This window comes from Suricata suricatta, chromosome 16 (assembly GCF_006229205.1).
Source record: "Suricata suricatta isolate VVHF042 chromosome 16, meerkat_22Aug2017_6uvM2_HiC, whole genome shotgun sequence".
NCBI lineage: Eukaryota > Metazoa > Chordata > Mammalia > Carnivora > Herpestidae > Suricata > Suricata suricatta.
The window spans coordinates 25351979-25365554 of record NC_043715.1 but is presented as its reverse complement, the minus strand read 5'-3'; the positions used below and the strand labels follow the sequence as shown (position 1 = coordinate 25365554).

Genomic DNA, 13576 nt, shown 5'->3' with positions numbered 1-13576 from the left:
CACCAGCAGCGAAATAGCACTCCAAACAACAGATATTTAAGCGTATTTAACGAAAACAAGGAATGTAGGCGTTTTGCTTCTTCAACAGCAAGGTACGATAATTCTAACAAAACGAACATACGGAGTTAAAATCCATTTTCACTATAACTATGAAACTTGCTGCCATTGCGTTTCCATAGACTGTGCCGAGGGAGGGGGGAGGCTGAGAAAGTCAGGTTAGGAGGCCGTCTCACCCCTGCTTACTCTCTTTATTTACAGATGAGGGAGGGAAGACAATCTTGCACCTTCTTCGAGTCCTGGGAGCCTCTCAGTCAGAGGCAGTAAAACCGCAAGGTCGGTCAGAACAACCATTGCCTCGTGGCCGCTGCCCAGCTCTTCCCGGGACTGCCTGGCACAGCCCGTGGACGTGGGCCAAATCCTCTTTCTGACAGGCTGTCTGATCCTGAAGGTAATAACACTCAAAGAAATGGCATCAAATTCGAGAGCAAATTCAAGGCATCTGCGATGGTCATGCTCAGCCGCCTCCAGCTTCCAAGTAAGGGAACGGGATGGTCAGTTACTGAAAGGTCTGGGATTTTAGGAGTAAAATGACTCAAGAATGAGGCAGGCAAGCATCCACAGTGGCTTGCGGTACTGACTGCACATGAGAATCAGCTGGGGCTGAGGAACCTCGTGCCCTCCCTGGCCCCGCCCCAGTCCCACGGAGGCCGAGGCTGAGGGCCCCGTGGTCGCCCTGTCTCCCCAGCTGGTTCCAACAAGCAGAGCACGAGGAACCCGTGTCTCACTTCTCAGCAGTTCGGGTGGGAACTTTACCTCCGGCCTCAACACTGACGCTACTCACCTTTGCAGGAATAAGCCTGTAGGAGGAACCAAAGCCCCGCTCCCAAAGGACCCCTTCAGCTGCTGCGTCGGGAAAGTTCTGGGCCGATCCGGGTGAGGAAGATGCAGGTGAGCCAGGCTCCCGCTCACGCACCCACTCCACTCAGTGTTCACCTGTCCACTTAGTCACTCCACATGTCTTAGGCTCCCTGCTGTGCCAGACCCTGGCCTGGGCCCTGGGGAAACCAAGCCGCAAAGAAGGCCTGGTGCCTCCCTCAGAAGGGAGTCTGGCAACCATGTGCGAAAAAAAGCCTGGGCTTTCCAGAGACGGAGCCTGTCACCTGGGCCGCCTACCTGGCAGAGCAGGAGGGGGCGTCCTTGAAGACAGCTGTCTGAAGGAGGGGACACCTGACTGGAGATGAGGGGAGGGACCAGGTATGAGCCAAGAAACGGCAGCAACTCGCCCGTGAGTGGGGTTCTCAGCCTGGGTGCACCAGGAACCCCCTTGGAGCTTCTAAGCATGTCCGCCTCTGACCCCGCATCCCGAGGCCTGCAGTGGAGCCAGGACATTTGGATATTTTATAAATGTCATACTCTTTCATTGAGGTGAAATTCACATAACATAGATTTCACAATTTTAAAGCTAACAGTTCAGCGGCGTTTAGAACATTCATGATGCTGGACAACCACCACCTCTACTTGGTTCCAAAACATGTTCATCGCCCTAAAATATAAAACCTTCTAAAAACCCTGCATGTGTTAACCAGCCACCCCCACTTCACCCTTACCCCAACCCCTGGCAGCCATAAATCTGCTTTCTATCTTAACGGATTTAACTACTCTGGCTATTTCACATAAAAGGAACCCTACAAAATGGAACCTTTTGTATCACTTAGCATAATGCTTTCAAAGTTCATCCGTGTTGTGGCATGTGTCAACACGTCATTCCTTTTTAAGGCTAGACAGTGTCCCATCAAACGGATATTGCGTAATTCATTTATCCATTCATCCATCGCTGGACATGTGGCTTGTTTCCGCCTTTTGGCTACTGTGAATAGTGCTACGAACATTTGTACACAGATGTTTCACATCTATTTTCAATTCTTTTGGGAATATACTGGATGTATGTAGTTGTTTTTGTTTTGCTTTTTTTAAGTTTATTTTGAGAGAGAGGGAGAGTGCGTGCATGCACCAGAGCAGGGGAGGAGCAGAGAGAGAGGGAGTGAGAGAGAGATAGGGAGTAAGAGACAGACAGACAGACAGCGAGAATGCCAAGCAGGCTGTGTGCTACCAGCACACACAGGGCTCAATCTCACGAACTGTGAAATCACGGCCTGAGCCAAAATCAAGAGTCAGATGCTCAACCGACTGAGCCACCCAAGTGCCCCTGGATGTCTGTGGTTTTTGAAAGCTCCCCAAAGACACTAACACACAGCCAAGGCTGCACATCACTAATTTGGGACAGTGGTCCCCAAACTGTGGTTCTGGTTGAATAGCTCTGAACAGTCTGATTTAGTTGCTCAAGGAATCTCTGTTTCCGGTCCCCTCTCCACCTTGGCATCTCCTTCCTCTGTGTCAGCAGGCCGGCTGTCCCGTCAGCCTCGGCGGTGCCTCGCACAACGTGCGCCTTATTAAGTGCAGGACCAACCCTTTCCCCTGCGAGGGAGGTCCCTCCCTGCCCCGGCCAGCAGCCCGGGCCGGCTCCTCTGGGGTCCCTCCAGGGGAGGCCCAGAGGCTGCTCATCCTTCCCACCTGGGCCACCCCGTGCCCCTGAGCTCCTGCGGGAGAGTCTCGGGCACTCCTGTCCCCCAAGAATATATCCTCACGTCTACCGGTGGTGCAGTCTGGATCGATCTGTATGGTCCAAAGCCCTCTGACTCCGTAAGGAAGTGTTACGTCTAGAGGGGCCTCCACCAGTCACATTCGCAGGACATCCTGGTGTGAAGCACTGGTATTTTGGTTACGAGGTGACTGCACAGTTGTCACCAAGAATCATTTACATTTCTGTCACTAAAAGGCCCATTTTGGAGATTTTCCCCAAGCAAAGGAAACTGCCCTAAAACTGATCACTCAACCTCCAGAGACCAAAAACTGACCACTTACCAAAGGCACTTCTCCAGCTTCAAAAAAAATTGAACCAGAACCGTGGGTTCTGGTTATTTAGATAAACCCAAGTAGTGTGGATCCTGGCGCCAGCGTCAAATTCAGGGACATCACGGGGCCTGGGCGAGTACCGTCAAACATGCCTGGTGGGACCTCCAGCAGGGGTAAGGTGGCTCCTTCCTCCCCGGAGACCCAGAAGCCAGTTCGCCTCCGAATGAGGGGTCAAGGTGGCTCTAAAGAGCTTGAGCAATAAACGACAAAAATTTGACCACGCTCCTGTGTCACCGGGGTCCCACTCCATTAGTCAGAGAGCAAAACCACTTTAATACATTTACTCTACATGTAGAAATACTTCTGGCGTTCACTTTTAGTATGGCTCTAACCCTGTTCCATGCGTCAGCACGTATTATCTCATTTAGTCCCTCACGGTGACCATGTGAGGTGGAATTCATTGTCTACGTTTTAAAGATGAGGATGGGGCAGCCCAGCTGGCTTCATCGGTATTGTGCAACTCTTAATCTCAGGGTCGTGGGTTCGAGCCCCACATTGGGTGTAGAGATTACTTAAAAATAAAATCTTTTTTTAATTAAAAAATGTTTTTTGATGTTTGTTTATTTTTGAGAGAGAGAGACAGAGCGCAAGTGGGGGAGGAGCAGAGAGAGAGGGAGACACAGAATCTGAAGCAGGCTCCAGGCTCTGAGCGTCAGTCCAGAGCCTGACTCTGGTTCAAACCCATGAACTGTGAGATCATGACCCGAGCTGAAGTCAGACGCTCAACAGACTGAACCACCCAGGTGCCCATTTAAAAAATTTTTTTAATGTTTATTTTGTTTCTGAGGGAAAGAGAGAGAGAGAGAGAGAGAGAAAGACAGAGGATGAGTGGGGGAGAGGAAGGGGGAGGGACACAGAATCCGAAGCAGTCTCCAAGCTGTCAGCATAGTGCCTGACACGGGGCTCAAACTCACAAACCGTGAGATCATGACCTGAGTGAAGTCACACACTTAACTGACTGACCCACCCAGGCAACCCTAAAAATAAAATCTTAAAAAAAATCATAATAAATAAAGGTAAGGAGATTGAGGGCCAGAGAGGTTAATCAACTTGCCCAAGTTCACACAGCTATTAAGTAATGGAGCTGGGATGCAACCTAGGTCTGTTTGACTTCAAAGTATGTGGCTCCAAGTGATGAATATTCTCTTGAAAAATGTATTTTGGGAAAGGAATGACCTACTGATCTGCACAGATGCTGCACCCACTCAGAGTGGTAAGAAGGATCTAAAAAGGATATCTACTGGGTGTGCTTAAAAAATAGAACATGATGTAAGCTAAGTGCTAGACTGTGCGGTCTGTGGGCGGCAAAGGACCCAGGAACATCCCTAGTTCACAACACGCAGCGCCAAACGGGTGCGAGTTGTGCAGGCTGAACCCGGTCGCTGAGGGCGTCCCACTTGATCTTAGATTGCTCCTTCAAATTTAATAACTCATTAATCCACAAAGTTGCATCATTTTAGAGCTCCTATTCCACAAGGTAAGTTTGTAAAACTTTATTCAGTTTGGGCAACACAAGTTCCAGAGGCTAAGGGGATTCCAAGAGAGGGGCAGCAGAAACGGGAACACTCTTCCTCACGTGGGTAAGTTCTGGGCTCTCGTTCTTTCCTGAGGTGATCACACACACATTATCACCCACCCATTGTCCAAGAGAGTCCAGCCAGGGAAGTCGCCTAGCTAAATATTTCCATCCACAGGGCACCTGGCCCACCAAATGCCACTCCGGCACTTGCCTGCGGGGATCATTTCGGCCGGCAGGCGGCGATCTTGCCCGTGACATTCTGCCTTCACAGTTTCTCCAAAGGGCAGCTGGATGTGTCTCTCAGGCCAAGTTCACTGAAATCAGGTTTCTCCCCTGCGGACTCCACGGCACAGCTGGTATTTGCAACAAAAGAAAGTGTTAGAAGCAAATGTGCCTTCTCTGCTTTCTCATCACTGCTCTTAGAAGGAACTGCTTTAAAAAAAGAAACAGAATTGCTTGCTTCTGTCAACTTACCGAAAATGTATTATTAAATTCAACTAATTAAAACTTGAAGTAACATCTTGGTGGGTTGGTTGTTTTTTTTATTATTATTAATGTCAGGTGGCCTTTTCATCTGCCTCATTTTCCAAGGGAGTTTAAGCATCTGGACTTACTTTCTTTCTTCTGTCTCTCAAATTCTCTTCCTCTCTCCCTTCTTTACTTCTTTGCTTTGGTTTATTTATTATTTATAAAATTTCTTAATGTTTACTTATTTTTGAGAGAGAGCGCTCACAAGTATGAATGGGGGAGGGGCAGAGACAGAAGGAGACACAGAATCCGAAGCAGGATCAAGGTCTGAGCTGTCCGCACAAAGCCGAACACGGGGCTCGAAACCACACACTCTGAGATCGTGACCTGAGCCAAAGTGTGACACTTAACCAATAGCCACCCAGGCGCCCCTGGACTTTATTTTAAATAAATTCTCAAAGTAGAGGCTGACTGGCCTTGCAGGAAAATGTCTGTCTGTGTGCCGTCACCCTCTCTGGGTGGCAGTGTTTAGAACATATCTGCTTCACCAAAACTTTGGATTTCAGCTGCTTTTCCGTTTCCCTTGCAGAATCTCATGGACAGGCTGTGAACCCCAGAGACTGAGAAGGGTACCCGTTTTTATACTGGAGATCAAAGGTAAGGTTCTGTTTGATCGAAATCCTCTGTTGCTGTCAAAAGAAACAAAACACCCTTAAAAACCAGTAATTCCACAAAGACCCAGGGGTGTCAAGTGGCACAGAGAGTCAGAGGGGGGCAATGCTTCAAGATTGGCAAAGACAAAGCTCTTTACAGGAATGGCCTTTAAACCTCGTTATGGTCAATTTGAATAGATTCGCAAAAGTCAGTGTTTGTAAGCTTGAATTGTAAATGAAAGCTCAAAAGATCCCAGCTTCAAAGTAGAAAACTGTAATCAAAATTCACTTTTAAAAGATGATCAACACACCACCCTTTTGGAGTTGCACACGTGAGGGGTGTTCCAAACGCGTTCGTTTGGGAAGATGAAAACGGCCATCACTACTCAGAGCACAGATGAGTTTTTCCAGAAACTCACCTGGAAATGCCACCGTAGGACGTCCGTGAAGTTAGGAGTGAGCTCTGAGCAAGAAGAAACTCCGGGATGGGGCTCCTGCTTGTCTCACTCAGCCCTGTCTCCAGCGAGGGAATTGTGTCCCCACCTCGCTGGCGGGGTGGGGCTACTCCCCGCTGCTTAGGGGAGCCTTCTCTCCTGCCTTTGCCTCTCCCCTAACTTGGTCTGAGCTCCATTTTGTTGTCTCAAAGAAAACCACGGTGACTGTCTTTCTCTTCCGCCCCTGACAAGTGGTAAAGAACCACAGTGGATAACTTTGGAGTTGGAAAGGACAAAACTCACAGAGACCAACTCCCTCGTTGACAGAGCAGGGGCCAGTGACTTGCCTGGGTCACCTTGACTTACAGAGCTGGGCTAGAGGCAGCGGATCTGACGTCTGGTTAGGAGTTTTTCCCATTGCGTCCCTAGTGCCTAAGACCAGCTCGGTGGGACTGTGCATGTAGAAAATTGTCTTAGAACATCTCATGACCAAGTCTCCAGAAAGTTCTCTCTGGAGGACTGACATTACTGAGTTCCCATAATGTGAAAACCAAAGGAATGGTGAGGTTGCAGAATATTCTTTTTTTCTTTTTTATGCCTGTGATCTGATGAATAAAAGAGATTTAAAAAAATAAGTTTTTGTATAAATACCCTGCCTCCTTTATTAGAGCCTAACCTCTTTTGAGGGCAGAGAAAGTTTTCTATTCATTTCTGTAAAGTCTGTGATTCCCTCTCTACTCACACTTGATGTCCAGTAAGTATTCCTTGTTTGATTGAATAGAGATGGCTCTGAATTGGAGCCTGGGTTGAAAAATGCAAAGCCACGACAGGATTTTTTTTTAACCTCTCAATGTTAGCGCTTTTTCTCCCGGCGACCAGGCCTCCTGGAAGTTTTCCTCTTCTCTCTTAAACTTTTTCTCTATGACACTCATTGGAAATCTCGTCACATACACCCTTTTCCTGTTTCTCGTTTCATACACAACATCTAACTCTCCCACTGAGGTTGTCCTCGAAGGTCAGGCTAATGTTTCCGGTGCAACCATAGCCAAGTCACGACGTCATGCAGGGCTAGGCCCCTAGACAAACCGAGGACTATTGAAAAGAACAGTTTCAGAACTGGTAAGAATCTGCGGGATGCTTTTAGCTAGCATTTTATTTTTTAAGCTCTCTCAGAAATTATTCCTTTTTTTTTTTTTTGACAACAACACATTTTTATTTTTATTTTTATTTAATTTTTTAAATTTGTTTTTGAGAGACAGAGAAAGACAGCATGAGCAGGGGAGGGACAGAGAGAGAGGGAGACACAGAATACAAAACAGGCTCCAGGCTCTGAGCTGTCAGCACAGAGCCTGATGTGGGGCTCGAACCCATGAACCATGAGATCATGACCTGAGCTTAAGCTGGGCGCTTAACCGACTGAGCCACCCGGGTGCCCCCATAACACATTTTTAATGTTCAAATTTTATTCAAAATAGTTTTTCTGTTTATTAATTCCATTTATTAATTTTTAATCGTGAAATTGACATAACACAACATACCGTCGTAACCATGTTTGAGCGCACAGTTCAGTGGTATCGAGTACACTTGTATTGCTATACACCTATCCCGGGAACTTTTCTCATCTTGCCAACCTGACGCTCTGTATACATCCATAACAATAGGAGGACTCCAATAACTCCCTGCCGTCCTCCCTCCCCAGCTCCTGGCAGCCCCCATTCTACTTCCTGTGTCTCTATAAACTTGACCACTCTCATGCTGTCTGTTAGTGGAATTGAACGGTTTTTGTATTTTTCTGACTGGCTTGTTTGAGTATCATGTCCTTCATTGCACTGTAGTCATGTCAGGATTTCCTTTCTCTCTAAGGCTGAATACTACCTGATTGTATGTATGCATCACACTTCGCTTATCCACTCCTCCGCCAGTGGACGGATTAGGGTGGATTGGATTGCTTCCACCTCTCAGCTGTTGTGATTAATGCTGATGTGAAACGGGTGCACAGATATCTATCCTAGTCCCTCTTTTTAATTTATTTAAGTATATTTCCCAGAGATGTAATTGCTGGATCACATGGTAATTCCATTTTAAATTTCTTGGGGAACCTCCATACTGTTTTCCATAATGGCTGTGTCATTTTACAGTCATACCGGCAGGATCTTAGGGTTCCAATTTCTCCACTTCCTCGCCAACACTTGTTGTTTTCTGTTGTTTTGTTTATGTTTTTATTTATAATGGCCATCCTAATGAGGGTGAAGTAGATCTCATTGTGGTTTTAATTTGCATTTCCCTAATGATTTAGTGATGTTGAACGTCTTGTACAAAATGGCCATTTAAAAATTTTTTTTAATGTTTACTTTTGAGAGAGAGAGAGTGAGCAGGGGAGGAGCAGGGAGAGAGGGAGACACAGAATCCGAAGCAAGCTCCAGGCTCTGAGCACAGAGCCTGGGCAGGGCTTGAATTCACAAACTGTGAAATCATGACCTGCGTCAAAGTCGGACGCTTAACCGGCTGAGCCACCGAGGCGCCCCTAAATAGCCATTTTTATATATTCTTTGGAGAAATGCCTATTCATTCTCTGCCCATTTTATTTTATTTTTTATTTTATTTTATAGACTCCACACCCAGCGAGGACTCCAATGTGGGCTTGAACTCACAAACCTGAGATTAAGACTTGAGCTGAGATCAAGAGTCGGATGCTTGACTGAGCCACCCAGGTGCCCGCCTCTGCCCATTTTATTTATTTATTTTAATGTTTATTTATTTTTGGGGGGAGAGAACATGCACACAAGTGGGGGAGGGGCAGAGAGAGAGACAGAGTGTGAAGCAGGCTCCAGGCTCTGAGCTGTCAGCGCAGAGCCTGATGCAGGGCTCAAACCCACAAACTGTGATATCATGACATGGGAAGAAGTTGGATGCTCAACTAAGTGAGTCACTTGGGTGCCCCTTCTGCCCATTTAAAAATTTTTTAAAAGTTTTTTGGATTTTTTGTTGTTGAGTTGTAGAAGTTGTTGTTCCAATAATCTGGATATGTATGATTTGCAATAATTTCTCCCATTTCATGGGTTGCCTTTTCACTCGTAATGTTCTCTGATACACCAAACTTTTAAATTTTGATATAGTCTAATTTATCTATTTTTCTTTCACTGTCTATACTTTTAGTGTCTTATCCAAGAAGAAGCTAATAATTTGAGAGTGCAAATGTGGTCCCCCAACATGGTTTCTAGCCAAAGATATTAGAAATTGGACATCATCCAAAGGGGGGAGTGTCATTTTTTTCATTTTCTTAAAATAGCAGGTGAATTGAATGGGTAAATATGGTTTTGATTAGGGATTGTGCGGCCATTACCAGGAATGTTTGAATGTTATCTTTGCATTCTGCCCTGACAAGTAACATGAGAGCCGAAGTCAGCCGCGTACAAGGTTTTCCTGGAAGATGTGAACGTATGTGTCCTCTGTTAATCAGTAGGTTTGGCTTACAGTGAAAACATGTTAGGTGTTTTCGTTGCTGGGTGAGTCTCTGTCCTTCTCAGAATACCTCTAAGAAGCAGAAAGGTACTGACAGGATCCCACAGGCGTAATTAATGAGGAAGAAGTGTCAGGCATCTCAGGAAAAACTGTTTCTTTTGGAATTTTGGCTGGCCAAATATTTTAAGTTGTATCGGAAAGACATATATACGACAACGATGTAGAATAAAATTTATACCTCAGAAAACAAAGGATGATTAAGTGAACATGAGACTCCACTCACAGGAGCGGAAGAGAGGCTTGAAATCGGCTCTGATGGCAACTTGGTACTTGCCCTAGTATCAGAACTATCAAAAGGTTCAAGTATGATTTCCAGAACATTCTGCCTAACCCCCAAAGTATTTATCTCTATAATTCATTTATGGTGTCCGTAAAGTTACCTACGTCTACTCTATAGGATTCTTCATAGTTTCTTCTACATTTCCCCCAAATTTGAAAACTTTCCTGTGGGCTCACATGAAAAGGTCAAGTTCACATAGACATGAGAACTTAAAATATAGACTCACTCTTAAGTCACCAAAAATATTTGAAGTGTCAAATATACATTCTTCATTATATTCTGGTTTGGGATTTTCAAACTTTCTCTGCCCCTCCCCCACTCATGCTGTCTCTCTCTGTCTCAAAAATAAAACATTAAAAAAGTTTTAGTTTTTTTTACATTTATTTATTTTTTAAGTGAGGGAGTGAGACAAAGCATGAGCAGGAAGTGTCCGAAAAAGAAGGAGACACAGAATCTGAAGCAGGCCCCAGGCTCTGAGCAAGCATTCAGCACAGAGCCCAACGCGGGGCTCGAACTCACCAACCATGAGATCATGACCTGAGCCGAAGTCAGATGCTTAACCGACTGGGCCACTCAGGCACCCTAGGATTTTCAAACTTTAAAAATCGTAGTCTTTATATTAAAATACAGTTTATATTGATATTAAAAGGTTGACCTTTTTCAAACAATAGTCTTACTGATACATAAAAGACAGATTGTCATAAAGTTTGTGTGAGTTGCACCTCACACAAATGGAGTGAGGAGTTTTGGTAAAATGATAATAATGGCAGTAACATTTTAGAGTTATCACTTACTAGGCTGGAGATGAAGACTGTAATAAATTTTTCCTATCTCTTTGATGTTGTGACCTACCCAAGTCAAAGAAGTCTAATATATTTGCCACCTATAGGTGGCAATATTTTATTATCAGCATTGTCTTTATTAAACGGCAGGTTATTAGAAATCATTAGAAATCCTCTTTTTTTGCAAAATTTCAAATAACTTTTTTATTATAAAAATGTCAAACATACAAAGAAGTATATAGAGTAGAGAGGCGCCTGGGTGGCTCAGTCAGTTAAGCATCTGACCTCGGCTCAGGTCATGATCCCACAGTTTGTGAGCTTGAGCCCCGCATCGGGCTCTGTGCTGACAGCTCAGAGCCTGGAGCCTGCTTCAGAGCCTGTGTCTCCCTGTCTCTCTGCCCCTGCCCCACTCGTGCTCTGTCTCTCTCTGTCTCAAAAATAAAACATTAAAAAAGTTTCTTTAAAGTACGAGAGTAGTATAATGCACCACCATGTTCTCACCAGCCTCTTCAACAGTTTCCACAGCCAGTCTGGTTTTATTGGCCCATATCCCCTTCTCCACCATCTGGATTATTTTTTTTTTTTTAGTTTATGCATGTATATATGTATGTAATCTCTATGCCCAATGTGGGGCTCAAACTCAGGACCCTGAGATTAAAGTCACATGCTCTTCCCACTGAGCCCCACATCATCTGAATTATTTTGATGCAAATCTCAGACAATGCAAAATTAAAATAGAAAAATAAAGTTACAGCACCATCTTTAATACACTGCCCAGGAATTCTGTAGCACCCATGGAATCCTAAAAAATAAGTGAACAAATAAAAAAGAAAAAGCAGCCTTTTTACTATGAAGATAAAGAAACATTGAACTAAATTGTATCTATCAAACGATGTAACATGTTTTTATTATACATATTGAGTGTATGCAGGTGAAATAGAGGTGATACTCTGCAGGAGGGAAGCTTTGTAAGCAGAGACCAAGTTACAGAAACACTGAGTGATAGAGTAAGGACAGACCTCCGTATCCTTCCTAGGGGCTAAGAAAGTGATAAGACCAAGTTAGAAGTTTTTGCAAAATGAGTGACGATATAGGAAGGGGATATGAACAAGCCAGGGGAATGGAAATTTACCAACTTGTTAGAACAAAGCAGTGACAGCTGCTAGCTCTAAATTTAGAAACAGACACAAGAAATTTTCAGAACACCACCAAACAAATCACAAAGACACGATCCACCCAGCACCTTTCAGATTTTAACCCCTACAACAATGCGAGGCAAACGGCTACTGCCAGGATGGACACTAAATGGCTGTTCACTCCCTCAAACCTCAGTGCCCTCTGGCTCCAGAACCATTTCTCCAGGGAGTCCTACCTTTGAAGGACAGCTCAAATGAAAATCAAGGGCAGGGAGCAAGCATCTCTTAAAAGATTCTAGGGTTTCTATGATGTACTGAGACATTTCTGATTTCACAGACGATCTGAAAGTGCAGGACATACTGCTTACAGCTTCGTCACACTCTTAGCTCTTCTAGTCCAGATTCTGGACATAAGTGATTCCCAAAAGCACTCTAAGTGTCTGCACTGTAAATTCTTTCACCTACTTGAAGTAGAAACTTAGCCAAGGCTACTAAAAAAATGTTTTTAATCCTTATTTTTGATAGAGAGAGAGAGAGAGAGAGACATAGTGCAAACAGGGGAGGGACAGAGAGAGAGGGAGACACAGAATCCAAAGCAGGCTTCAGGCTCTGAGCTGTCAGCATAGAGCCTGATGTGGGGCTCAAACTCATGAACCACGAGATCACAGCCTGAGCCAAAGTCAGACGCTTACCCAACCAAGCCACCCAGGTGCCCCCAATTTTTTAAATTAAAACAACATCCCCCATACTGGTCTATAAACAGAGCACCTTGGAATGAATAGAAAACAGTGTCAGAGTCACCAGGCCTGGTTTCTAGTCAGGTCATTGCTCTGAGGTGACCAAGGACATCACACACACCAGGTAGGGTTGAGTTTCGCCCCCTGCCCAAGATGAGTGAATAGTTGTCGTAACCTTCACTGAGTCACAGGACGACCAGGAAAACTACCATACACACATTTCCAAACTGAAAAAATTTTTGTATCAGTTTATTTATTTTGAGAGAGAAACAGTGCAAGTAGGGGAAGGGCAGATAGAGAGAGAGAGAGAGAATCCCATGCAGTCAGTGCAGAGCCAGACGTGGAGCTCAAACTCATGAAACCATGAGATCATGACCTGAGTCAAAACTGAGGTGGATGCTAAAATGACTGGGCCACCCCGGTGCCCCCGGCACTACGAAATACAAGAATTTCTCTTGCTTTGTTTCATGACTGGTTATGTATGTTCTCATACTAGTTGTGGTCATTTTCTCTCTTGATGGCCCAGCATCAACTTCTCCCCTGCTGATAACAGCAAATTTGCCCCCAGGGCTGCCCCTCCCTACCCTCTGTCCTGTGCTTGGGTCCACTTTGACCTCACCCTCCCACCAGAGCAGGAGCCAGTCTGACCACAGGATGGCACATGCCCAGAGGGGGCCTTGTGGCATTGGGTGGGGTTTTAGGGGAGTGATGAGAGTCCTTTCTTCTCTTTGCCTGCTGAACTTGGAGATGGGAGGAGGGAGGATGGGACCACAGCCGCCTTGCCTCAATAGGAAGCCTGGGAATGAAGCCAGCACCCAGAGAGAACAGAGCAATGGACCCAGAGGGGGAGGTCTGAGCACATCCCTTTAAGGTCCCAAGCCCAGCTCCCCCAGGACTGCTTGGTTATGTCAATATATTCCCAGTTGGGCTTGGGTCTTCTGCATCTGATAATAACAATCCTGCGGCACCTGGGTGGCTCAGTCGGTTAAGTGTCTGACTTCAGCTCAGGTCATGATCTTGCCGTTCATGAGTTCAGGCCCCAAGTTGGGCTCCCTGGTGACAACTCGGAGGT

General features: G+C 45.4%; 1 long non-coding RNA gene across 1 annotated transcript; it reads left to right on the top strand.

The window, feature by feature from the left end:
* Window positions 1-209: 209 nt before the first annotated feature.
* Window positions 210-5617, top strand: LOC115280966. Its single transcript, XR_003904005.1, has 3 exons — window positions 210-448; window positions 850-948; window positions 5550-5617. It is a non-coding gene; the product is annotated as an uncharacterized LOC115280966 (long non-coding RNA).
* The last annotated feature ends 7959 nt before the right edge of the window (window positions 5618-13576 follow it).